Source organism: Phalangium opilio, unplaced genomic scaffold (assembly GCF_054372755.1).
Source record: "Phalangium opilio isolate 3A_F unplaced genomic scaffold, DU_Popi_V2 ptg001675l_1, whole genome shotgun sequence".
Lineage (NCBI taxonomy): Eukaryota > Metazoa > Arthropoda > Arachnida > Opiliones > Phalangiidae > Phalangium > Phalangium opilio.
Window position 1 is genome coordinate 1,294,001 of NW_028324261.1, and position 27,244 is coordinate 1,321,244.

At 41.0% G+C, this 27,244-nt stretch overlaps 3 non-coding genes across 3 annotated transcripts; all 3 read left to right on the plus strand.

The window, feature by feature from the left end:
- The first annotated feature begins 21,248 nt into the window (after positions 1-21,248).
- Positions 21,249-21,321, plus strand: TRNAH-AUG (transfer RNA histidin (anticodon AUG)). The gene has a single exon. It is a non-coding gene; the product is annotated as a tRNA-His (tRNA).
- A 1,928-nt stretch (positions 21,322-23,249) lies between these two features.
- On the plus strand, positions 23,250-23,322 carry TRNAH-AUG (transfer RNA histidin (anticodon AUG)). Its single transcript has one exon. It is a non-coding gene; the product is annotated as a tRNA-His (tRNA).
- A 221-nt stretch (positions 23,323-23,543) lies between these two features.
- Positions 23,544-23,616, plus strand: TRNAI-GAU (transfer RNA isoleucine (anticodon GAU)). The gene has a single exon. It is a non-coding gene; the product is annotated as a tRNA-Ile (tRNA).
- The last annotated feature ends 3,628 nt before the right edge of the window (positions 23,617-27,244 follow it).

Here is a 27,244-nt window from a genome sequence, read left to right on the forward strand (position 1 = left end):
ACTTTAAACTTGAGGCTACCTCAATATCGTCGTCAACTTACTTTTTGTCTCACTTATTGTTAGAAGGTTACTTTTGATTTTTGAAAATAAACTTTGCAGGCTCGTAACTCTGTTTCTACTGGAGATACGGGATGTCCTTTGAGTATGTTATAGACCAATTTGTCCCCCATCTAGCCATACTAAGAATTAGGGCTACGACAAACAGTAGTCGAGTAATTAAGCTAATCGTAAACAAACAAACCCCTCCATAGGAAATACATTAGACTAAATTCTGTAGGCTCGTAACTCTGGTTCTACCAGAGATACGGGGATGTAAATAATGTGACCTTGACACAAATGTTCGGATAATTATAAAGGTCTTTGCATGTTCCAAGCAAAAAAAAAACCTCGCGGTTTCGAACCTGTGGCCTTCCGGGAGTGAGGCGGATGCGATAACCGCTACACTAAAGATATGTTATTATTTTTAATCGAAAGAACAGGGTCAAGTAATTAAGCAATACATGAACAAACAAACCCCTCCATAGAAAATGCATTAGACTATACTTTGCAGGCTCGTAACTCTGTTTCTACTGTAGATACGGCGATGTCCTTTGAGTATGTTATATTCCAATTTGTCCCCCATCTAACCATACTAAAAACATTGAGCTACGAAAAACAGGGGCCGAGTAATTAAGCTAAACGTAAACAAACAACCCGTCCATAGGAAATGCATTAGACTATATTTTGCAGGCCCATAACTCTGTGTCTACTAGAGATACGGGGATGTCCTTAGGATATGTTATAGTCCAAATTGTCCCCCATCTAATTATACTAAAAACATTGAGCTACGACAAACAAGGGCCGAGATATTAAGCAAAATGTTCGTCAACTTTGGTATCGTCTCACTTATTTTTATTATGTTACTTATGATTTTTGCACTAAACTTTGGAGGCTCATAACTCTTGTTCTACAAGAGATACTGGGATCTCCTTTGGATATGTTATAGTACTCTTTGCACCCCATACAAGGATACTTTAAACTTGAGGCTACCTCAATATCGTCGCCAACTTACTTTTTGTCTCACTTATTGTTAGAAGGTTACTTTTGATTTTTGAAAATATACTTTGCAGGCTCGTAACTCTGTTTCTACTGGAGATACGGGGATGTCCTTTGAGTATGTTATAGACCAATTTGTCCCCCATCTAGCCATACTAAGAATTAGGGCTACGACAAACAGTAGTCGAGTAATTAAGCTAATCGTAAACAAACAAACCCCTCCATAGGAAATACATTAGACTAAATTCTGGAGGCTCGTAACTCTGGTTCTACCAGAGATACGGGGATGTAAATAATGTGACCTTGACACAAATGTTCGGATAATTATAAAGGTCTATGCATGTTCCAAGCAAAAAAAAACTTCGCGGTTTCGAACCTGTGGCCTTCCGAGAGTGAGGCGGATGCGATAACCGCCACACTAAAGATATGTTATTATTTTTAATCGAAAGAACAGGGTCAAGTAATTAAGCAATACGTGAACAAACAAACCCCTCCATAGAAAATGCATTAGAGTATACTTTGCAGGCTCGTAACTCTGATTCTACTGTAGATACGGCGATGTCCTTTGAGTATGTTATATTCCAATTTGTCCCCCATCTAACCATACTAAAAACATTGAGCTACGAAAAACAGGGGCCGAGTAATTAAGCTAAACGTAAACAAACAACCCGTCCAAAGGAAATGCCTTAGACTATGCTTTGCAGGCCCATAACTCTGTGTTTACTAGAGATACGGGGATGTCCTTAGGATATGTTATAGTCCAAATTGTCCCCCATCTAACCATACTAAAAACATTGAGCTAGGACAAACAGGGGCCGAGATATTAAGCAAAATGTTCGTCAACTTGGTATCGTCTCACTTATTTTTATTATGTTACTTATGATTTTTGCACTAAACTTTGGAGGCTCATAACTCTTGTTCTACAAGAGATACTGGGATCTCCTTTGGATATGTTATAGTACTCTTTGCTCCCCATACAAGGATACTTTAAACTTGAGGCTACCTCAATATCGTCGTCAACTTACTTTTTGTCTCACTTATTGTTAGAAGGTTACTTTTGATTTTTGAAAATAAACTTTGCAGGCTCGTAACTCTGTTTCTACTGGAGATACGGGATGTCCTTTGAGTATGTTATAGACCAATTTGTCCCCCATCTAGCCATACTAAGAATTAGGGCTACGACAAACAGTAGTCGAGTAATTAAGCTAATCGTAAACAAACAAACCCCTCCATAGGAAATACATTAGACTAAATTCTGTAGGCTCGTAACTCTGGTTCTACCAGAGATACGGGGATGTAAATAATGTGACCTTGACACAAATGTTCGGATAATTATAAAGGTCTTTGCATGTTCCAAGCAAAAAAAAAACCTCGCGGTTTCGAACCTGTGGCCTTCCGGGAGTGAGGCGGATGCGATAACCGCTACACTAAAGATATGTTATTATTTTTAATCGAAAGAACAGGGTCAAGTAATTAAGCAATACATGAACAAACAAACCCCTCCATAGAAAATGCATTAGACTATACTTTGCAGGCTCGTAACTCTGTTTCTACTGTAGATACGGCGATGTCCTTTGAGTATGTTATATTCCAATTTGTCCCCCATCTAACCATACTAAAAACATTGAGCTACGAAAAACAGGGGCCGAGTAATTAAGCTAAACGTAAACAAACAACCCGTCCAAAGGAAATGCATTAGACTATGCTTTGCAGGCCCATAACTCTGTGTTTACTAGAGATACGGGGATGTCCTTAGTATATGTTATAGTCCAAATTGTCCCCCATCTAACCATACTAAAAACATTGAGCTACGACAAACAGGGGCCGAGATATTAAGCAAAATGTTCGTCAACTTTGGTATCGTCTCACTTATTTTTATTATGTTACTTATGATTTTTGCACTAAACTTTGGAGGCTCATAACTCTTGTTCTACAAGAGGTACTGGGATCTCCTTTGGATATGTTATAGTACTCTTTGCTCCCCATACAAGGATACTTTAAACTTGAGGCTACCTCAATATCGTCGTCAACTTATTTTTTGTCTCACTTATTGTTAGAAGGTTACTTTTGATTTTTGAAAATAAACTTTGCAGGCTCGTAACTCTGGTTCTACCAGAGATACGGGGATGTAAATAATGTGACCTTGACACAAATGTTCGGATAATTATAAAGGTCTTTGCATGTTCCAAGCAAAAAAAAAAAAAATTCGCGGTTTCGAACCTGTGGCCTTCCGGGAGTGAGGCGGATGCGATAACCGCTACACTAAAGATATGTTATTATTTTTAATCGAAAGAACAGGGTCAAGTAATTAAGCAATACATGAACAAACAAACCCCTCCATAGAAAATGCATTAGAGTATACTTTGCAGGCTCGTAACTCTGATTCTACTGTAGATACGGCGATGTAATTTAAGAGTATGTTATATTCCAATTTGTCCCCCATCTAACCATACTAAAAACATTGAGCTACGAAAAACAGGGGCCGAGTAATTAAGCTAAACGTAAACAAACAACCCGTCCAAAGGAAATGCCTTAGACTATGCTTTGCAGGCCCATAACTCTGTGTTTACTAGAGATACGGGGATGTCCTTAGGATATGTTATAGTCCAAATTGTCCCCCATCTAACCATACTAAAAACATTGAGCTAGGACAAACAGGGGCCGAGATATTAAGCAAAATGTTCGTCAACTTGGTATCGTCTCACTTATTTTTATTATGTTACTTATGATTTTTGCACTAAACTTTGGAGGCTCATAACTCTTGTTCTACAAGAGATACTGGGATCTCCTTTGGATATGTTATAGTACTCTTTGCTCCCCATACAAGGATACTTTAAACTTGAGGCTACCTCAATATCGTCGTCAACTTACTTTTTGTCTCACTTATTGTTAGAAGGTTACTTTTGATTTTTGAAAATAAACTTTGCAGGCTCGTAACTCTGTTTCTACTGGAGATACGGGATGTCCTTTGAGTATGTTATAGACCAATTTGTCCCCCATCTAGCCATACTAAGAATTAGGGCTACGACAAACAGTAGTAGAGTAATTAAGCTAATCGTAAACAAACAAACCCCTCCATAGGAAATACATTAGACTAAATTCTGGAGGCTCGTAACTCTGGTTCTACCAGAGATACGGGGATGTAAATAATGTGACCTTGACACAAATGTTCGGATAATTATAAAGGTCTTTGCATGTTCCAAGCAAAAAAAAACCTCGCGGTTTCGAACCTGTGGCCTTCCGGGAGTGAGGCGGATGCGATAACCGCTACACTAAAGATATGTTATTATTTTTAATCGAAAGAACAGGGTCAAGTAATTAAGCATTACATGAACAAACAAACCCCTCCATAGAAAATGCATTAGACTATACTTTGCAGGCTCGTAACTCTGTTTCTACTGTAGATACGGCGATGTCCTTTGAGTATGTTATATTCCAATTTGTCCCCCATCTAACCATACTAAAAACATTGAGCTACGAAAAACAGGGGCCGAGTAATTAAGCTAAACGTAAACAAACAACCCGTCCAAAGGAAATGCATTAGACTATGCTTTGCAGGCCCATAACTCTGTGTTTACTAGAGATACGGGGATGTCCTTAGTGTATGTTATAGTCCAAATTGTCCCCCATCTAACCATACTAAAAACATTGAGCTACGACAAACAGGGGCCGAGATATTAAGCAAAATGTTCGTCAACTTTGGTATCGTCTCACTTATTTTTATTATGTTACTTATGATTTTTGCACTAAACTTTGGAGGCTCATAACTCTTGTTCTACAAGAGGTACTGGGATCTCCTTTGGATATGTTATAGTACTCTTTGCTCCCCATACAAGGATACTTTAAACTTGAGGCTACCTCAATATCGTCGTCAACTTATTTTTTGTCTCACTTATTGTTAGAAGGTTACTTTTGATTTTTGAAAATAAACTTTGCAGGCTCGTAACTCTGGTTCTACCAGAGATACGGGGATGTAAATAATGTGACCTTGACACAAATGTTCGGATAATTATAAAGGTCTTTGCATGTTCCAAGCAAAAAAAAAAAGCTTCGCGGTTTCGAACCTGTGGCCTTCCGGGAGTGAGGCGGATGCGATAACCGCTACACTAAAGATATGTTATTATTTTTAATCGAAAGAACAGGGTCAAGTAATTAAGCAATACGTGAACAAACAAACCCCTCCATAGAAAATGCATTAGACTATACTTTGCAAGGCCCATAACTCTGTGTCTACTAGACATACTGGGATCTCCTTTGGATATGTTATAGTACTCTTTGCTCCCCATACAAGGATACTTTAAACTTTAGGCTACCTCAATTTCGTCGTCAACTTATTTTTTGTCTCACTTATTGTTAGATGGTTACTTTTGATTTTTGAAAATAAACTTTGCAGGCTCGTAACTCTGTTTCTACTGGAGATACGGGGATGTCCTTTGAGTTTGTTATAGACCAATTTGTCCCCCATCTAGCCATACTAAGAATTAGGGCTTCGACAAACAGTAGTCGAGTAATTAAGCTAATCGTAAACAAACAAACCCCTTCATAGGAAATACATTAGACTAAATTCTGGAGGCTGGTAACTCTGGTTCTACAAGAGATACGGGGATGTAAATAATGTGAACTTGACACAAATGTTCGGATAATTAAAAAAAAAAACTTCGCGGTTTCTAACCTGTGGCCTTCCGGGAGTGAGGCGGATGCGATAACCGCTACACTAAAGATATGTTATTATTTTTAATCGAAAGAACAGGGTCAAGTAATTAAGCAATACGTGAACAAACAAACCCCTCCATAGAAAATGCATTAGACTATACTTTGCAGGCCCATAACTCTGTGTCTATTAGAGATACGGGGATGTCCTTAGGATATGATATAGTCCAAATTGTCCCCCATCTAACCATACTAAAAACTTTGGGCTACGACAAACAGGGGCCGAGTAATTAAGCTAAACGTAAACAAACAACCCCTCCATATGAAATGCATTAGACTATACTTTGCAGGCTCGTAACTCTGTTTCTACTGGAGATACGGGGATGTCCTTTGAGTATGTTATAGTCCAATTTGTCCCCCATCTAACCATACTAAAAACATTGAGCTACGACAAACAGTAGTCGAGTAATTAAGCTAATCGTAAACAAACAAACCCCTCCATAGGAAATGCATTAGACTATACTTTGCAGGCCCATAACTCTGTGTCTACTAGAGATACGGGGATGTCGTTAGGATATGTTATAGTCCAAATTGTCCCCCATCTAACCATACTAAAAACTTTGGGCTACGACAAACAGGGGCCGAGTACTTAAGCAAAACGTAACGAAACAAACCCCCTCCATAGGAAATGCATTAGACTATACTTTGCAGGCTCGTAACTCTGTTTCTACTGGAGATACGGGGATGTCCTTTGAGTATGTTATAGTCCAATTTGTCCCTCATCTAACCATACTAAAAATATTGAGCTACGACAAACAGGGGCCAAGTAATTAAGCTAAACGTAAACAAACAACCCGTCCATAGGAAATGCATTAGACTATATTTTGCAGGCCCATAACTCTGTGTCTACTAGAGATACGGAGATGTCCTTAGGATATAATATAGTCCAAATTGTCCCCCATCTAACCATACTAAAACATTGAGCTACGACAAACAGGGGCCGAGATATAAAGCAAAATGTTCGTCAATTTTGGTATCGTCTCACTTATTTTTATTATGTTACTTATGATTTTTGCACTAAACTTTGGAGGCTCATAACTTTTGTTCTACAAGAAGTACTGGGATCTCCTTTGGATATGTTATAGTACTCTTTGCTCCCCATACAAGGATACTTTAAACTTGAGGCTACCTCAATATCGTCGTCAACTTATTTTTTGTCTCACTTATTGTTAGAAGGTTACTTTTGATTTTTGAAAATAAACTTTGCAGGCTCGTAACTCTGGTTCTAGCAGAGATACGGGGATGTAAATAATGTGACCTTGACACAAATGTTCGGATAATTATAAAGGTCTTTGCATGTTCCAAGCAAAAAAAAAAGCTTCGCGGTTTCGAACCTGTGGCCTTCCGGGAGTGAGGCGGATGCGATAACCGCTACACTAAAGATATGTTATTATTTTTAATCGAAAGAACAGGGTCAAGTAATTAAGCAATACGTGAACAAACAAACCCCTCCATAGAAAATGCATTAGACTATACTTTGCAAGGCCCATAACTCTGTGTCTACTAGACATACCGGGATGTCCTTAGGATATGTTATAGTCCAATTTGTCATTCATCTAACCATACTAAAAACTTTGGGCTACGACAAACAGGGGCCGAGTACTTAAGCGAAACGTAAAGAAACAAACCCCCTCCATAGGAAATGAGTTAGACTATACTTTGCAGGCCCATAACTCTGTGCCTATTAGAGATACGGGGATGTCCTTTGAGTATGTTATAGTCCAATTTGTCCCCCATCTAACCATACTAAAAACATTGAGCTACGAAAAACAGGGGCCGAGTAATTAAGCTAAACGTAAACAAACAACCCGTCCAAAGGAAATGCATTAGACTATGCTTTGCAGGCCCATAACTCTGTGTTTACTAGAGATACGGGGATGTCCTTAGAATATGTTATAGGTCAAATTGTCCCCCATCTAACCATTCTAAAAACATTGAGCTACGACAAACAGGGGCCGAGATATTAAGCAAAATGTTCGTCAACTTTGGTATCGTCTCACTTATTTTTATTATGTTACTTATGATTTTTGCACTAAACTTTGGAGGCTCATAACTCTTGTTCTACAAGAGATACTGGGATCTCCTTTGGATATGTTATAGTACTCTTTGCTCCCCATACAAGGATACTTTAAACTTGAGGCTACCTCAATATCGTCGTCAACTTATTTTTTGTCTCACTTATTGTTAGAAGGTTACTTTTGATTTTTGAAAATAAAGTTTGCAGGCTCGTAACTCTGGTTCTACCAGAGATACGGGGATGTAAATAATGTGACCTTGACACAAATGTTCGGATAATTATAAAGGTCTTTGCATGTTCCAAGCAAAAAAAAAAACTTCGCGGTTTCGAACCTGTGGCCTTCCGGGAGTGAGGCGGATGCGATAACCGCTACACTAAAGATATGTTATTATTTTTAATCGAAAGAACAGGTTCAAGTAATTAAGCAATACATGAACAAACAAACCCCTCCATAGAAAATGCATTAGACTATACTTTGCAGGCTCGTAACTCTGTTTCTACTGTAGATACGGCGAGGTCCTTTGAGTATGTTATATTCCAATTTGTCCCCCATCTAACCCTACTAAAAACATTGAGCTACGAAAAACAGGGGCCGAGTAATTAAGCTAAACGTAAACAAACAACCCGTCCAAAGGAAATGCATTAGACTATGCTTTGCAGGCCCATAACTCTGTGTTTACTAGAGATACGGGGATGTCCTTAGGATATGTTATAGTCCAAATTGTCCCCCATCTAACCATACTAAAAACATTGAGCTACGACAAACAGGGGCCTATATATTAAGCAAAATGTTCGTCAACTTTGGTATCGTCTCACTTATTTTTATTATGTTACTTATGATTTTTGCACTAAACTTTGGAGGCTCATAACTCTTGTTCTACAAGAGATACTGGGATCTCCTTTGGATATGTTATAGTACTCTTTGCTCCCCATACAAGGATACTTTAAACTTGAGGCTACCTCAATATCGTCGTCAACTTATTTTTTGTCTCACTTATTGTTAGAAGGTTACTTTTGATTTTTGAAAATAAAGTTTGCAGGCTCGTAACTCTGGTTCTACCAGAGATACGGGGATGTAAATAATGTGACCTTGACACAAATGTTCGGATAATTATAAAGGTCTTTGCATGTTCCAAGCAAAAAAAAAAAGCTTCGCGGTTTCGAGCCTGTGGCCTTCCGGGAGTGAGGCGGATGCGATAACCGCTACACTAAAGATATGTTATTATTTTTAATCGAAAGAACAGGGTCAAGTAATTAAGCAATACGTGAACAAACAAACCCCTCCATAGAAAATGCATTAGACTATACTTTGCAAGGCCCATAACTCTGTGTCTACTAGACATACCGGGATGTCCTTAGGATATGTTATAGTCCAATTTGTCATTCATCTAACCATACTAAAAACTTTGGGCTACGACAAACAGGGGCCGAGTACTTAAGCGAAACGTAAAGAAACAAACCCCCTCCATAGGAAATGAGTTAGACTATACTTTGCAGGCTCGTAACTCTGTTTCCACTGGAGATACGGGGATGTCCTTTGAGTATGTTATAGTCCAATTTGTCCCCCATCTAACCATACTAAAAACATTGAGCTACGAAAAACAAGGGCCGAGTATTTAAGCTAAACGTAAACAAACAACCCGTCCAAAGGAAATGCATTAGACTATGCTTTGCAGGCCCATAACTCTGTGTTTACTAGAGATACGGGGATGTCCTTAGGATATGTTATAGTCCAAATTGTCCCCCATCTAACCATACTAAAAACATTGAGCTACGACAAACAGGGGCCGAGATATTAAGCAAAATGTTCGTCAACTTTGGTATCGTCTCACTTATTTTTATTATGTTACTTATGATTTTTGCACTAAACTTTGGAGGCTCATAACTCTTGTTCTACAAGAGATACTGGGATCTCCTTTGGATATGTTATAGTACTCTTTGCTCCCCATACAAGGATACTTTAAACTTGAGGCTACCTCAATATCATCGTCAACTTATTTTTTGTCTCACTTATTGTTAGAAGGTTACTTTTGATTTTTGAAAATAAAGTTTGCAGGCTCGTAACTCTGGTTCTACCAGAGATACGGGGATGTAAATAATGTGACCTTGACACAAATGTTCGGATAATTATAAAGGTCTTTGCATGTTCCAAGCCAAAAAAAACTTCGCGGTTTCGAACCTGTGGCCTTCCGAGAGTGAGGCGGATGCGATAACCGCTACACTAAAGATATGTTATTATTTTTAATCGAAAGAACAGGGTCAAGTAATTAAGCAATACGTGAACAAACAAACCCCTCCATAGAAAATGCATTAGACTACACTTTGCAGGCTCGTAACTCTGTATCTACTGGAGATACGGGGATGTCCTTTGAGTATGTTATAGTCCAATTTGTCCCCCATCTAACCATACTAAAAACATTGAGCTACGACAAACAGTAGTCGAGTAATTAAGCTAATCGTAAACAAACAAACCCCTGCATAGGAAATGCATTAGACTATACTTTGCAGGCCCATAACTCTGTGTCTACTAGAGATACGGGCATGTCCTTAGGATATGTTATAGTCCAAATTGTCCCCCATCTAACCATACTAAAAACTTTGGGCTACGACAAACAGGGGCCGAGTAATTAAGCTAAACGTAAACAAACAACCCGTCCATAGGAAATGCATTAGACTATATTTTGCAGGCCCATAACTCTGTGTCTACTAGAGATACGGGGATGTCCTTAGGATATAATATAGTCCAAATTGTCCCCCATCTAACCATACTAAAAACATTGAGCTACGACAAACAGGGGCCGAGATATAAAGCAAAATGTTCGTCAATTTTGGTATCGTCTCACTTATTTTTATTATGTTACTTATGATTTTTGCACTAAACTTTGGAGGCTCATAACTTTTGTTCTACAAGAAGTACTGGGATCTCCTTTGGATATGTTATAGTACTCTTTGCTCCCCATACAAGGATACTTTAAACTTGAGGCTACCTCAATATCGTCGTCAACTTATTTTTTGTCTCACTTATTGTTAGAAGGTTACTTTTGATTTTTGAAAATAAACTTTGCAGGCTCGTAACTCTGGTTCTAGCAGAGATACGGGGATGTAAATAATGTGACCTTGACACAAATGTTCGGATAATTATAAAGGTCTTTGCATGTTCCAAGCAAAAAAAAAAAGCTTCGCGGTTTCGAACCTGTGGCCTTCCGGGAGTGAGGCGGATGCGATAACCGCTACACTAAAGATATGTTATTATTTTTAATCGAAAGAACAGGTTCAAGTAATTAAGCAATACATGAACAAACAAACCCCTCCATAGAAAATGCATTAGACTATACTTTGCAGGCTCGTAACTCTGTTTCTACTGTAGATACGGCGAGGTCCTTTGAGTATGTTATATTCCAATTTGTCCCCCATCTAACCCTACTAAAAACATTGAGCTACGAAAAACAGGGGCCGAGTAATTAAGCTAAACGTAAACAAACAACCCGTCCAAAGGAAATGCATTAGACTATGCTTTGCAGGCCCATAACTCTGTGTTTACTAGAGATACGGGGATGTCCTTAGGATATGTTATAGTCCAAATTGTCCCCCATCTAACCATACTAAAAACATTGAGCTACGACAAACAGGGGCCTAGATATTAAGCAAAATGTTCGTCAACTTTGGTATCGTCTCACTTATTTTTATTATGTTACTTATGATTTTTGCACTAAACTTTGGAGGCTCATAACTCTTGTTCTACAAGAGATACTGGGATCTCCTTTGGATATGTTATAGTACTCTTTGCTCCCCATACAAGGATACTTTAAACTTGAGGCTACCTCAATATCGTCGTCAACTTATTTTTTGTCTCACTTATTGTTAGAAGGTTACTTTTGATTTTTGAAAATAAAGTTTGCAGGCTCGTAACTCTGGTTCTACCAGAGATACGGAGATGTAAATAATGTGACCTTGACACAAATGTTCGGATAATTATAAAGGTCTTTGCATGTTCCAAGCAAAAAAAAAAAGCTTCGCGGTTTCGAGCCTGTGGCCTTCCGGGAGTGAGGCGGATGCGATAACCGCTACACTAAAGATATGTTATTATTTTTAATCGAAAGAACAGGGTCAAGTAATTAAGCAATACGTGAACAAACAAACCCCTCCATAGAAAATGCATTAGACTATACTTTGCAAGGCCCATAACTCTGTGTCTACTAGACATACCGGGATGTCCTTAGGATATGTTATAGTCCAATTTGTCATTCATCTAACCATACTAAAAACTTTGGGCTACGACAAACAGGGGCCGAGTACTTAAGCGAAACGTAAAGAAACAAACCCCCTCCATAGGAAATGAGTTAGACTATACTTTGCAGGCTCGTAACTCTGTTTCCACTGGAGATACGGGGATGTCCTTTGAGTATGTTATAGTCCAATTTGTCCCCCATCTAACCATATTAAAAACATTGAGCTACGAAAAACAAGGGCCGAGTAATTAAGCTAAACGTAAACAAACAACCCGTCCAAAGGAAATGCATTAGACTATGCTTTGCAGGCCCATAACTCTGTGTTTACTAGAGATACGGGGATGTCCTTAGGATATGTTATAGTCCAAATTGTCCCCCATCTAACCATACTAAAAACATTGAGCTACGACAAACAGGGGCCGAGATATTAAGCAAAATGTTCGTCAACTTTGGTATCGTCTCACTTATTTTTATTATGTTACTTATGATTTTTGCACTAAACTTTGGAGGCTCATAACTCTTGTTCTACAAGAGATACTGGGATCTCCTTTGGATATGTTATAGTACTCTTTGCTCCCCATACAAGGATACTTTAAACTTGAGGCTACCTCAATATCGTCGTCAACTTATTTTTTGTCTCACTTATTGTTAGAAGGTTACTTTTGATTTTTGAAAATAAAGTTTGCAGGCTCGTAACTCTGGTTCTACCAGAGATACGGGGATGTAAATAATGTGACCTTGACACAAATGTTCGGATAATTATAAAGGTCTTTGCATGTTCCAAGCCAAAAAAAACTTCGCGGTTTCGAACCTGTGGCCTTCCGAGAGTGAGGCGGATGCGATAACCGCTACACTAAAGATATGTTATTATTTTTAATCGAAAGAACAGGGTCAAGTAATTAAGCAATACGTGAACAAACAAACCCCTCCATAGAAAATGCATTAGACTACACTTTGCAGGCTCGTAACTCTGTATCTACTGGAGATACGGGGATGTCCTTTGAGTATGTTATAGTCCAATTTGTCCCCCATCTAACCATACTAAAAACATTGAGCTACGACAAACAGTAGTCGAGTAATTAAGCTAATCGTAAACAAACAAACCCCTGCATAGGAAATGCATTAGACTATACTTTGCAGGCCCATAACTCTGTGTCTACTAGAGATACGGGCATGTCCTTAGGATATGTTATAGTCCAAATTGTCCCCCATCTAACCATACTAAAAACTTTGGGCTACGACAAACAGGGGCCGAGTAATTAAGCTAAACGTAAACAAACAACCCGTCCATAGGAAATGCATTAGACTATATTTTGCAGGCCCATAACTCTGTGTCTACTAGAGATACGGGGATGTCCTTAGGATATGTTATAGTCCAAATTGTACCCCATCTAACCATACTAAAAACATTGAGCTACGACAAACAGGGGCCGAGATATTAAGCAAAATGGTCGTCAACTTTGGTATCGTCTCACTTATTTTTATAATGTTACTTATGATTTTTGCACTAAACTTTGGAGGCTCATAACTCTTGTTCTACAAGAGGTACTGGGATCTCCTTTGGATATGTTATAGTACTCTTTGCTCCCCATACAAGGATACTTTAAACTTGAGGCTACCTCAATATCGTCGTCAACTTACTTTTTGTCTCACTTATTGTTAGAAGGTTACTTTTGATTTTTGAAAATATACTTTGCAGGCTCGTAACTCTGGTTCTACCAGAGATACGGGGATGTCCTTAGAGTATGTTATAGACCAATTTGTCCCCCATCTAGCCACACTAAGAATTAGGGCTACGACAAACAGTAGTCGAGTAATTAAGCTAATCGTAAACAAACAAACCCCTCCATAGGAAATACATTAGACTAAATTCTGGAGGCTCGTAACTCTGGTTCTACCAGAGATACGGGGATGTAAATAATGTGACCTTGACACAAATGTTCGGATAATTATAAAGGTCTTTGCATGTTCCAAGCAAAAAAAACTTCGCGGTTTCGAACCTGTGGCCTTCCGAGAGTGAGGCGGATGCGATAACCGCTACACTAAAGATATGTTATTATTTTTAATCGAAAGAACAGGGTCAAGTAATTAAGCAATACGTGAACAAACAAACCCCTCCATAGAAAATGCATTAGACTATACTTTGCAGGCTCGTAACTCTGTATCTACTGGAGATACGGGGATGTCCTTTGAGTATGTTATAGTCCAATTTGTCCCCCATCTAACCATACTAAAAACATTGAGCTACGACAAACAGTAGTCGAGTAATTAAGCTAATCGTAAACAAACAAACCCCTGCATAGGAAATGCATTAGACTATACTTTGCAGGCCCATAACTCTGTGTCTACTAGAGATACGGGCATGTCCTTAGGATATGTTATAGTCCAAATTGTCCCCCATCTAACCATACTAAAAACTTTGGGCTACGACAAACAGGGGCCGAGTAATTAAGCTAAACGTAAACAAACAACCCGTCCATAGGAAATGCATTAGACTATATTTTGCAGGCCCATAACTCTGTGTCTACTAGAGATACGGGGATGTCCTTAGGATATGTTATAGTCCAAATTGTCCCCCATCTAACCATACTAAAAACAGTGAGCTACGACAAACAGGGGCCGAGATATTAAGCAAAATGTTCGTCAACTTTGGTATCGTCTCACTTATTTTTATAATGTTACTTATGATTTTTGCACTAAACTTTGGAGGCTCATAACTCTTGTTCTACAAGAGGTACTGGGATCTCCTTTGGATATGTTATAGTACTCTTTGCTCCCCATACAAGGATACTTTAAACTTGAGGCTACCTCAATATCGTCGTCAACTTACTTTTTGTCTCACTTATTGTTAGAAGGTTACTTTTGATTTTTGAAAATATACTTTGCAGGCTCGTAACTCTGGTTCTACCAGAGATACGGGGATGTCCTTAGAGTATGTTATAGACCAATTTGTCCCCCATCTAGCCACACTAAGAATTAGGGCTACGACAAACAGTAGTCGAGTAATTAAGCTAATCGTAAACAAACAAACCCCTCCATAGGAAATACATTAGACTAAATTCTGGAGGCTCGTAACTCTGGTTCTACCAGAGATACGGGGATGTAAATAATGTGACCTTGACACAAATGTTCGGATAATTATAAAGGTCTTTGCATGTTCCAAGCAAAAAAAACTTCGCGGTTTCGAACCTGTGGCCTTCCGAGAGTGAGGCGGATGCGATAACCGCTACACTAAAGATATGTTATTATTTTTAATCGAAAGAACAGGGTCAAGTAATTAAGCAATACGTGAACAAACAAACCCCTCCATAGAAAATGCATTAGACTATACTTTGCAGGCTCGTAACTCTGTATCTACTGGAGATACGGGGATGTCCTTTGAGTATGTTATAGTCCAATTTGTCCCCCATCTAACCATACTAAAAACATTGAGCTACGACAAACAGTAGTCGAGTAATTAAGCTAATCGTAAACAAACAAACCCCTGCATAGGAAATGCATTAGACTATACTTTGCAGGCCCATAACTCTGTGTCTACTAGAGATACGGGCATGTCCTTAGGATATGTTATAGTCCAAATTGTCCCCCATCTAACCATACTAAAAACTTTGGGCTACGACAAACAGGGGCCGAGTAATTAAGCTAAACGTAAACAAACAACCCGTCCATAGGAAATGCATTAGACTATATTTTGCAGGCCCATAACTCTGTGTCTACTAGAGATACGGGGATGTCCTTAGGATATGTTATAGTCCAAATTGTCCCCCATCTAACCATACTAAAAACAGTGAGCTACGACAAACAGGGGCCGAGATATTAAGCAAAATGTTCGTCAACTTTGGTATCGTCTCACTTATTTTTATAATGTTACTTATGATTTTTGCACTAAACTTTGGAGGCTCATAACTCTTGTTCTACAAGAGGTACTGGGATCTCCTTTGGATATGTTATAGTACTCTTTGCTCCCCATACAAGGATACTTTAAACTTGAGGCTACCTCAATATCGTCGTCAACTTACTTTTTGTCTCACTTATTGTTAGAAGGTTACTTTTGATTTTTGAAAATATACTTTGCAGGCTCGTAACTCTGGTTCTACCAGAGATACGGGGATGTAAATAATGTGACCTTGACACAAATGTTCGGATAATTATAAAGGTCTTTGCATGTTCCAAGCAAAAAAAAAAAGCTTCGCGGTTTCGAACCTGTGGCCTTCCGGGAGTGAGGCGGATGCGATAACCGCTACACTAAAGATATGTTATTATTTTTAATCGAAAGAACAGGGTCAAGTAATTAAGCAATACGTGAACAAACAAACCCCTCCATAGAAAATGCATTAGACTATACTTTGCAAGGCCCATAACTCTGTGTCTACTAGAGATACCGGGATGTCCTTAGGATATGTTATAGTCCCGTTTGTCATTCATCTAACCATTTTAAAAACTTTGGGCTACGACAAACAGGGGCCGAGTACTTAAGCGAAACGTAAAGAAACAAACCCCCTCCATAGGAAATGAGTTAGACTATACTTTGCAGGCTCGTAACTCTGTTTCCACTGGAGATACGGGGATATCCTTTGAGTATGTTATAGTCCAATTTGTCCCCCATCTAACCATACTAAAAACATTGAGCTACGACAAACAGGGGCCGAGTAATTAAGCTAAACGTAAACAAACAACCCGTCCTTAGGAAATGCATTAGACTATACTTTGCAGGCCCATAACTCTGTGTCTACTAGAGATACGGGGATGTCCTTAGGATATGTTATAGTCCAAATTGTCCCCCCTCTAACCATACTAAAAACATTGAGCTACGACAAACAAGGGCCGAGATATTAAGCAAAATGTTCGTCAACTTTGGTATCGTCTCACTTATTTTTATTATGTTACTTATGATTTTTGCACTAAACTTTGGAGGCTCATAACTCTTGTTCTACAAGAGATACTGGGATCTCCTTTGGAAATGTTATAGTACTCTTTGCTCCCCATACAAGGATACTTTAAACTTGATGCTACCTCAATATCGTCGTCAACTTATTTTTTGTCTCACTTATTGTTAGAAGGTTACTTTTGATTTTTGAAAATAAAGTTTGCAGGCTCGTAACTCTGGTTCTACCAGAGATACGGGGATGTAAATAATGTGACCTTGACACAAATGTTCGGATAATTATAAAGGTCTTTGCATGTTCCAAGCAAAAAAAAAAAACTTCGCGGTTTCGAACCTGTGGCCTTCCGGGAGTGAGGCGGATGCGATAACCGCTACACTAAAGATATGTTATTATTTTTAATTGAAAGAAAAGGTTCAAGTAATTAAGCAATACATGAACAAACAAACCCCTCCTTGTTCACAGTGGCTGGTGCTCTGAAGTGTGAAAAATTGAGATTCCAAATTTTTCGTCGGTTGCTGATAAAATAAGAGATATTCGATTTTATTTTTTATATAGCGGGCGTTGAATGTTTCACGAAAGTACGTTGGTCTTGAATTTACACGCCAGTTTTTTTAGGTTGCGACGCAATAACAGAAGATTTATTAACACGGTTTGCTAGTTACTCGTTTTTGATGGGGCCGGATTTGGCAACAAAACTAATCGATCACGAGCGAAAGCGAACTGACTTCTCACAAGTAGGGCACAACAGAAAGATAGCAATAATCACGGTAGTGGGAGCGTCGAGAATGCAGTTAGATCTTGTTACCAGTGACTGAAGCTCCAAAGCGTTGAGATCACAATTTAAATCCTCGGTTGTAGATGAGATAAGCGAGAGTAGTTCCTTTCTTTTTTTTAGAAGCGGGCGTTGATTTTTTTAAGAAGACCGATGCTCTTGGCTTTGCACGCCAGGTCTTTTTTAAGCGACGCAAGAACGGATGTTTTTTTGTTTCAGCACGGATTGTAAGTTATGCGTTAATGGTACTTATCACGAGGCAAATACGGGTCTTGGAGAAAGCTGTCCACCAGCAAAAGCGGGATGACTTACGACGATTTGCAAGTAGCTAAGCCGACGGTAGCGATCACAGTGGAAGGCGAGACGTTGAATACGTTAAAGGTGATCATTCATACCTGAAAGATAGAATACAGTTAGTCCTTGTTCACAGTGGCTGGTGCTCTGAAGAGTGAAAAATTGAGATTCCAAATTTTTCGTCGGTTGCTGATAAAATAAGAGATATTCGATTTTATTTTTTATATAGCGGGCGTTGAATGTTTCACGAAAGTACGTTGGTCTTGAATTTACACGCCATTTTTTTTAGGTTGCGACGCAATAACAGAAGATTTTTTAACACGGTTTGCTAGTTACTCGTTTTTGATGGGGCCGGATTTGGCAACAAAACTAATCGATCACGAGCGAAAGCGAACTGACTTCTCACAAGTAGGGCACAACAGAAAAATAGTAATAATCACGGTAGTGGGAGCGTCGAGAATGCAGTTAGATCTTGTTACCAGTGACTGTAGTATTTCTTCACTATTTTCAAATATGTTCACTGAAACCATTATTTTTATACTTTTTGCATTAATTCAAGCAAATGTAACGATATTCAATCAAAAAACTGTTAAAATTAAATTTTTCAATCAGAAATCGTTGTCACGGATTTTGTATCTTGAAGAAGAAAAACATGCGATTTTTTCGGTACTTTTTTGAATGCATTTTTTTCTGGAGAAATTTTTGACCCAATTCAGCTTAATTCCCTATAAAACACTCATTTAAAGTGATTTCATCTCGATTGAACAATAAATAAAAATGTACCTCGATTTTTAATAACATTTTCAAAATCGACGTTTCACGGCCAAAGAAGCATATTTTGAGTATTTCTTCACTATTTTCAAATATAACCACTGAAACCATTATTTTTATACTTTTTGCTTTAATTCAAGCAAATATAACGATATTCATTCAAAAAACTGTTAAAATTCAATTTTTCAATAAGAAATCGTTGTCACGGATTTTGTATCTTGAAGAAGAAAAACATGCGATTTTTTCGGTACACTTTTGAATGCATTTTTTTCTGGAGAAATGTTTGACCGAATTCAGCTTAATTCCCTATAAAACACTCAATAAAAGTGATTTCATCTCGATTGAACAATAAATAAAAATGTACCTCGATTTTTAATAACATTTTCAAAATCGACGTTTCACGGCCAAAGAATCATACTTTGAGTATTTCTTCACTATTTTCAAATATATTCATTGAAACCATTATTTTTATACTTTTTGCTTTAATTCAAGCAATGTAACGATATTCATTCAAAAAACTTAAAATTCAATTTTCAATAAGAAATCGTATTCACGGATTTTGTGTCTTGAAGAAGGAAAACCTGCGATTTTTTCCGTACTTTTTTGAATGCATTTTTTTTGGAGGAATTTTTGACCGAATTCAGCTTAATTCCCTATAAAACACTCATTGAAAGTGGTGGTTCGAGCCCACCCGGGACCGGTGTTGTGGGATCTCAAATGTAACGTAAAAACCAAAGTTTTTCCACAATACCTGACAACCATTTAATTTTTGGGTTTCCGTGCAGCATTGGTTAGCGCTTTCGGCTATGAACCGAAAGGTTGGTGGTTCGTGCCCATCCGGGAGCGGTGTTGTGAGGTCTCAGATGTGACGTAAAAAGTCAGAGTTTTTCCACAATACCTGACAAACATTTAATATTTGGGCTTCCGTGGCGCAATGGTTAGCGCGCTCAACTGTTATTCAAAAGGTTGGTGGTTCGAGCGTACCCGGGAGTGGTGTTGTGATGTCTCAGATGTGACGTAAAAAGTCGAGGTTTTTTCACAATACCTGACGACCATTTAATATTTGGGCTTCCGTGGCGCAATGGTTAGCGCGTTCGGCTGTTCACCGAAAGGTTAGTGGTTCGAGCCCACCCGAAAGCGGTGTTGTGAGGTCTCAGATGTAACGTAAAATGTCATAGTTTTTCCACAATAACTGACGAACATTTAACATTTGGGCTTCCGTGGAGCAATGGTTAGCGCGTTCAGCAGTTAACCGAAAGGTTGGTGTTTCGAGCCCACCCAGGAGAGGCGTTGTGGGGTCTCAGTTGTAGCGTAAAAAGTCAAAACTTTTCCACAATACGGGACAAACATTTAATTTCTGAATTTCCGTGGCTCAATGGTTAGCTCGTACAGCTGTTAACCGAAAGTTTGGTGGTTCGAGCCCACCCGGGAGAGGTGTTGTGAGGTCTCAGATGTGACGTAAAAAGTCAAAGTTTTTCCACAATACCTGACGACCATATAAGTTTCTAGCTTCCATGGCCAATGGTTGGCGCGTTCGGCTGTTAACCGAAAGGTTGGTGGTTCGAGCCCATCCGGGAGCGGTGTTGTGAGGTCTCAGATGTGACGTAAAAAGTCAAGAGTTTTCCACAATACCTGACGACCATTTAATATTTGGGCTTCCGTGGCGCAATGGTTAGCGCGTTCAGCTGTTATTCAAAAGCTGGTGGTTTAAGCCCTCCCGGGAGCGGTGTTGTAAGGTCTCAGATGTGACGTAAAAAGTCAGAGTTTTTCCACAATACGAGACAACCATATAATTTCTGAACTTCCGTGGCTCAATGGTTAGCGCGTTCGGCTGTTAACCAGTAAGTTGGTGGTTCTAGCCCACCCGAAACCGGTGTTGTGAGGTCTCAGATGTGGCGTAAAAAGTCAAGGTTTTTCCACAATACCTGACGACCATTCAATTTTTGGGCTTCCGTGGCGCAATGATTAGCGCGTTCAGCTGTTATTCAAAAGAGTGGTGGTTTGAGCCCTCCCGGGAGCGGTGCTGTGAGGTCTCAGATGTAACGTAAAATGTCAGAGTTTTTCCACAATAACTGACGAACATTTAATTTTTGGGCTTCCGTGGAGCAATGGTTAGTGCGTTCAGCAGTTAACCGAAAGGTTGGTGGTTCGAGCCCACCCGGGAGAGGTGTTGTGGGGTCTCAGATGTAGCGTAAAAAGTCAAAACTTTTCCACAATACGGGACAACCATTTAATTCCTGAGCTTCCGTGGCTCAATGGTTAGCGCGTTCGGCTGTTAACCAATAGGTTGGTGGTTCGAGCCCACCCGGGAGCGGTGTTGTGGGGTCTCAGATGTAGCATAAAAATTCAAAACTTTTCCACAATACGTGATAACCATTTAATTTCTGAGCTTCCGTGGCTTAATTGTTAGCGCGTTCGGCTGTTAACCAATAGGTTGGTGGTTCGAGCCCACCCGGGACCGGTGTTGTGGGATCTCAAATGTAACGTAAAAACCAAAGTTTTTCCACAATACCTGACGACCATTGAATTTTTGGGTTTCCGTGGCGCATTGGTTAGCGCGTTCGGCTATGAACCGAAAGGTTGGTGGTTCGTGCCCATCCGGGAGCGGTGTTGTGAGGTCTCAGATGTGACGTAAAAATCAGAGTTTTTCCACAATACCTGACGAACATTTAATTTTTGGGCTTCCGTGGCGCAATGGTTAGCGCGCTCAACTGTTATTCAAAAGGTTGGTGGTTCGAGCGTACCCGGGAGCGGTGTTGTGATGTCTTAGATGTGACGTAAAAAGTCGCGGTTTTTCCACAATACCTGACGACCATTTAATATTTGGGCTTCCGTGGCGCAATGGTTAGCGCGTTCGGCTGTTAACCGAAAGGTTGGTGGTTCGAGCCCACCCGAAAGCGGTGTTGTGAGGTCTCAGATGTAACGTAAAATGTCATAGTTTTTCCACAATAACTGACGAACATTTAATTTCTGAACTTCCGTGGCTCAATGGTTAGCGCGTTCGGCTGTTAACCAATAGGTTGGTGGTTCGAGCCCATCTGGGAGCGGTGTTGTGAGGTCTCAGATGTAACGTAAAAAGTCAAACGTTTTCCACAATAACTGACGAACCGAAAGTTTGGTGGTTCGAGCCCATCCGGGAGCGTTTTGTGGTGTCTCAGATGTAACGTGAAAAGTCAGAGTTTTTCCACAATACCTGACGAACATTTAATTTTTGGGCTTCCGTGGCGCAATGGTTAGTGCGCTCAGCTGTTATTCTAAAGGTTGGTGGTTCGAGCCCCTCCGGGAGCGTTTTGTGGGGTCTCAGATGTAACGTAAAAAGTCAGAGTTTTTCCACAATACGAGACAACCATATAATTTCTGAACTTCCGTGGCTCAATGGTTAGCGCGTTCGGCTGTTAACCAGTAAGTTGGTGGTTCGAGCCCACCCGAAACCGGTGTTGTGAGGTCTCAGATGTGGCGTAAAAAGTCAAGGTTTCTCCACAATACCTGACAACCATTTAATTACTGAGCTTCCGTGGCTCAATGGTTGGCGCGTTCGGCTGTTAACCGAAAGGTTGGTGGTTCGAGCCCATCCGGGAGCGGTGTTGTGAGGTCTCAGATGTGACGTAAAAGTCAAGAGTTTTCCACAATACCTGACGACCGTTTAATATTTGGGCTTCCGTGGCGCAATGATTAGCGCGTTCAGCTGTTATTCAAAAGCTGGTGGTTTAAGCCCTCCCGGGAGCGGTGTTGTGAGGTCTCAGATGTGACGTAAAAAGTCAGAGTTTTTCCACAATACGAGACAACCATATAATTTCTGAACTTCCGTGGCTCAATGGTTAGCGCGTTCGGCTGTTAACCACTAAGTTGGTGGTTCGAGCCCACCCGAAATCGGTGTTGTGAGGTCTCAGATGTGGCGTAAAAAGTCAAGGTTTTTCCACAATACCTGACGACCATTCAATTTTTGGGCTTCCGTGGCGCAATGGTTAGCGCGTTCAGCTGTTATTCAAAAGAGTGGTGGTTTGAGCCCTCCCGGGAGCGGTGCTGTGAGGTCTCAGATGTAACATAAAATGTCAGAGTTTTTCCACAATAACTGACGAACATTTAATTTTTGGGCTTCCGTGGCGCAATGGTTAGTGCGTTCAGCAGTTAACCGAAAGGTGGGTGGTTCGAGCCCACCCGGGAGAGGTGTTGTGGGGTCCCAGATGTAGCGAAAAAAAGTCAAAACATTTCCACAATACGGGACAACCATTTAATTCCTGAGCTTCCGTGGCTCAATGGTTAGCGCGTTCGGCTGTTAACCAATAGGTTGGTGGTTCGAGCCCACCCGGGAGCGGTGTTGTGGGGTCTCAGATGTAGCATAAAAATTCAAAACTTTTCCACAATACGTGATAACCATTTAATTTCTGAGCTTCCGTGGCTTAATTGTTAGCGCGTTCGGCTGTTAACCAATAGGTTGGTGGTTCGAGCCCACCCGGGACCGGTGTTGTGGGATCTCAAATGTAACGTAAAAACCAAAGTTTTTCCACAATACCTGACGACCATTGAATTTTTGGGTTTCCGTGGCGCATTGGTTAGCGCGTTCGGCTATGAACCGAAAGGTTGGTGGTTCGTGCCCATCCGGGAGCGGTGTTGTGAGGTCTCAGATGTGACGTAAAAAGTCGGAGTTTTTCCACAATACCTGACGAACATTTAATTTTTGGGCTTCCGTGGCGCAATGGTTAGCGCGCTCAACTGTTATTCAAAAGGTTGGTGGTTCGAGCGTACCCGGGAGCGGTGTTGTGATGTCTCAGATGTGACGTAAAAAGTCGAGGTTTTTCCACAATACCTGACGACCATTTAATATTTGGGCTTCCGTGGCGCAATGGTTAGCGCGTTCGGCTGATAACCGAAAGGTTGGTGGTTCGAGCCCACCCGAAAGCGGTGTTGTGAGGTCTCAGATGTAACGTAAAATGTCATAGTTTTTCCACAATACCTGACGACCATTTAATATTTGGGCTTACGTGGCGCAATGGTTAGTGCGCTCAGCTGTTATTCAAAAGGTTGGTGGTTCGAGCCCCTCCGGGAGCGTTTTGTGGGGTCTCAGATGTAACGTAAAAAGTCAGAGTTTCTCCACAATACCTGACAACCATTTAATTACTGAGCTTCCGTGGCTCAATGGTTAGCGCGTTCGGCTGTTAACCAATGGGTTGGTGATTCGAGCCCATCCAGGAGCGGTGTTGTGAGGTCTCAGATGTAACGTAAAATGTCATAGTTTTTCCACAGCACCTGACGACCATTTAAATTTTGGGCTTCCGTGGCGCAATGGTTAGCGCGTTCGGCTGTTAATCGAAAGGTTGGTGGTTCGAGCCCATCCGGGAGCGGTGTTGTGAGGTCTCAGATGTAGCGTGAAAAGTCAAACTTTTTCCATAATACGTGATAACCATTTATTTTCTGAACTTCCGTGGCTCAATTGTTAGCGCGTTCGGCTGCTAACCAATAGGTTGGTGGTTCGAGCCCACCCGGGAGCGGTGTTTTGGGATCTCAAATGTAACGTAAATAGCCAAAGTTTTTCCACAATACCTGTCGACCATTTAATTTTCGGGCGTCCGTGGCGCAATGGTTAGCGCGTTCGGCTGTTAACCGAAAGGTTGGAGGTTCGAGCCCATCCGGGAGCGGTGTTGTGAGGTCTCAGATGTGAAAAGTCAAAGTTTCACCTCAATACCTGACGACCATTTAATATTTGGGCTTCCGTTGCGCTATGGTTAGCGCGTTCGGCTGTTAACCGAAAGGTTGGTGGTTCGAGCCCACCCGGGAGCGGTGTTTTGGGATCTCTAATGTAACGTAAAAACCCAAAGTTTTCCCACAATACCTGACGACCATTTAATTTTTGGGCGTCCGTGGCGCAATGGTTAGCGCGTTCGGCTGTTAACCGAAAGGTTGGTGGTTCGAGCCCACCCGGGAGCGGTGTTGTGAGGTCTCAGATGTAGCGTGAAAAGTCAAACTTTTTCCGTAATACATGATAACCATTTATTTTCTGAGCTTCCGTGGCTCAATGGTTAGCGCGTTCGGCTGTTAATTAATAGGTTGGTGGTTCGAGCCCATCCGGGAGAAGTGTTGTGACGTCTCAGATGTAACGTAAAATGTCAGAGTTTTTCCACAATACCTGACGAACATTTAATTTTTGGGCTTCCGTGGCTCAATGGTTAGCGCGTTCGGCTGTTAAGCAATAGGTTGGTGGTTCGAGCCCATCCGGGAGAAGTCTTGTGACGTCTCAGATGTAACGTAAAATGTCAGAGTTTTTCCACAATACCTGACGAACATTTAATTTTTGGGCTTCCGTGGCTCAATGGTTAGAGCGTTCGGCTGTTAACCAATAGGTTGGTGGTTCGAGCCCTCCCGGGAGCGGTGTTGTGACGTCTCAGATGTAACGTAAAATGTCAGAGTTTTTCCACAATACTTGACGAGCATTTAATTTTTGGGCTTCAGTGGCGCAATGGTTAGCGCGTTCAGCTGTTAATCGAAAGGTTGGTGGTTCGAGCCCATCCGGGAGCGGTGTTGTGAGGTCTCAGATGTGAAGTAAAAAGTCAAAGTTTTACCTCAATACCTGACGAAAATTTAATTTTTGGGCTTCAGTGGCGCAATGGTTAGCGCGTTCGGCTGTTAACCAATAGGTTGGTGGTTCGAGCTCATCCGGGAGAGGTGTTGTGACCTATTGGTTAACAGCCGAACGCGCTAACCTTTGAGCCACGGAAGCTCAGAAATTAAATGGTTGTCAGGTATTGTAGATAAGTTATGACTTTTTACGTTACATCTGAGACCCTACAACACCTCTCCCGGGTGGGCTCGAACCTTCAACCTTTCGATTAACAGCTGAACGCGCTAATCATTGCGCCACGGAAGCCCAAAAATTAAATGTTCGTCAGGTATTGTGGAAAAACTATGACATTTTACGTTACATCTGAGACCTCACAACACCGCTACCGGATGGGCTCGAACCACCAACCTATTGGTTAACAGCCGAACGCGCAAACCATTGCGCCACGGAAGCCCAAAATTTAAATGGTCGTCAGGTGTTGTGGAAAACACCTTGACTTTTTACGTCACATCTGAGACGTCACAACACCGCTCCCGGATGGGCTCGAACCACACACCTATTGGTTAACAGCCGAACGCGCTAACCTTTGAGCCACGGAAGCTCAGAAATTAAATGGTTGTCAGGTATTGTAGATAAGTTATGACTTTTTACGTTACATCTGAGACCCTACAACACCTCTTCCGGTTGGGCTCGAACCACCAACCTTTCGGTTAACAGCCGAACGCACTAACAATTGCGCCAAGAAGGCCCAAAAATTTAATGGTCGTCAGGTATTGTGGCAAAACTTTGGCTTTCTACGTTACATATGAGATCCCACACCACCGCTCCCGGGTGGGCTCGAACCACCAACCTATTGGTTAACAGCCGAACGCGCTAACCATTGAGCCACGGAAGCTCAGAAATTAAATGTTTGTCACGTATTGTGGATAAGTTTTGACTTTTTACGCTACATCTGAGACCCCACAACACCTCTTCCGGGTGGGCTTGATCCACCAGCCTTTCGATTAACAGTTGAACGCGCTAATAATTGCGCCAAGGAAGCCCAAAAATTAAATGTTCGTCATTTATTGTGGAAAAACTCTGACATTTTACGTTACATCTGAGACGTCACAACACCGCTCCCGGATGGGCTCGAACAACCCACCTATTGGTTAACAGCCGAGCGCGCTAACCATTGCGCCACGGAAGCCCAAAAATTAAATGTTCGTCAGGTATTGTGGAAAAACTCTGACATTTTACGTTAAATCTGAGACCTCACAACACCGCTCCCGGATGGGCTCGAACCACCAACCTATTGGTTAACAGCCGAACGCGCTAACCATTGAGCCACGGAAGCTCAGAAATTAAATGGTTGTCAGGTATTGTGGATAAGTTATGACTTATTACGTTACATCTGAGAGCCTACAACACCTCTCCCGGTTGGGCTCGAACCACCAACCTTTCGGTTAACAGCCGAACGCGCTAACCGTTGCGCCAAGGAAGCCCAAAATTAAATGTTCGTCAGGTATTGTGGAAAAACCTTGACTTTTTACGTCACTTCTGAGACCTCACAACACCGCTCCCGGATGGGCTCGAACCACCAACCTATTGGTTAACAGACGAACGCGCTAACCATTGAGCCACGGAAGCTCAGAAATTAAATGGTCGTCACGTATTGTGGAAAAACTTTGGCTTTCTACGTTAAATTTGAGATCCCACAACACCGCTCCCGGGTGGGCTCGAACCACCAACCTATTGGCTAACAGCCGAACGCGTTAACCATTGCGCCACGGAAGCCCAAAAATTAAATGGTCGTCAGGTATTGTGGAAAAACTTTGGCTTTCTACGTTACGTTTGAGATCCCACAACGCCGCTCCCGGGTGGGCTCGAACCACTAACCTATTTGTTAACTGCTGAACGCGCTAACCATTGCGCCAAGGAAGCCCAAAAATTAAATGTTCGTCAGGTATTGTGGAAAAACCTTGACTTTTTACG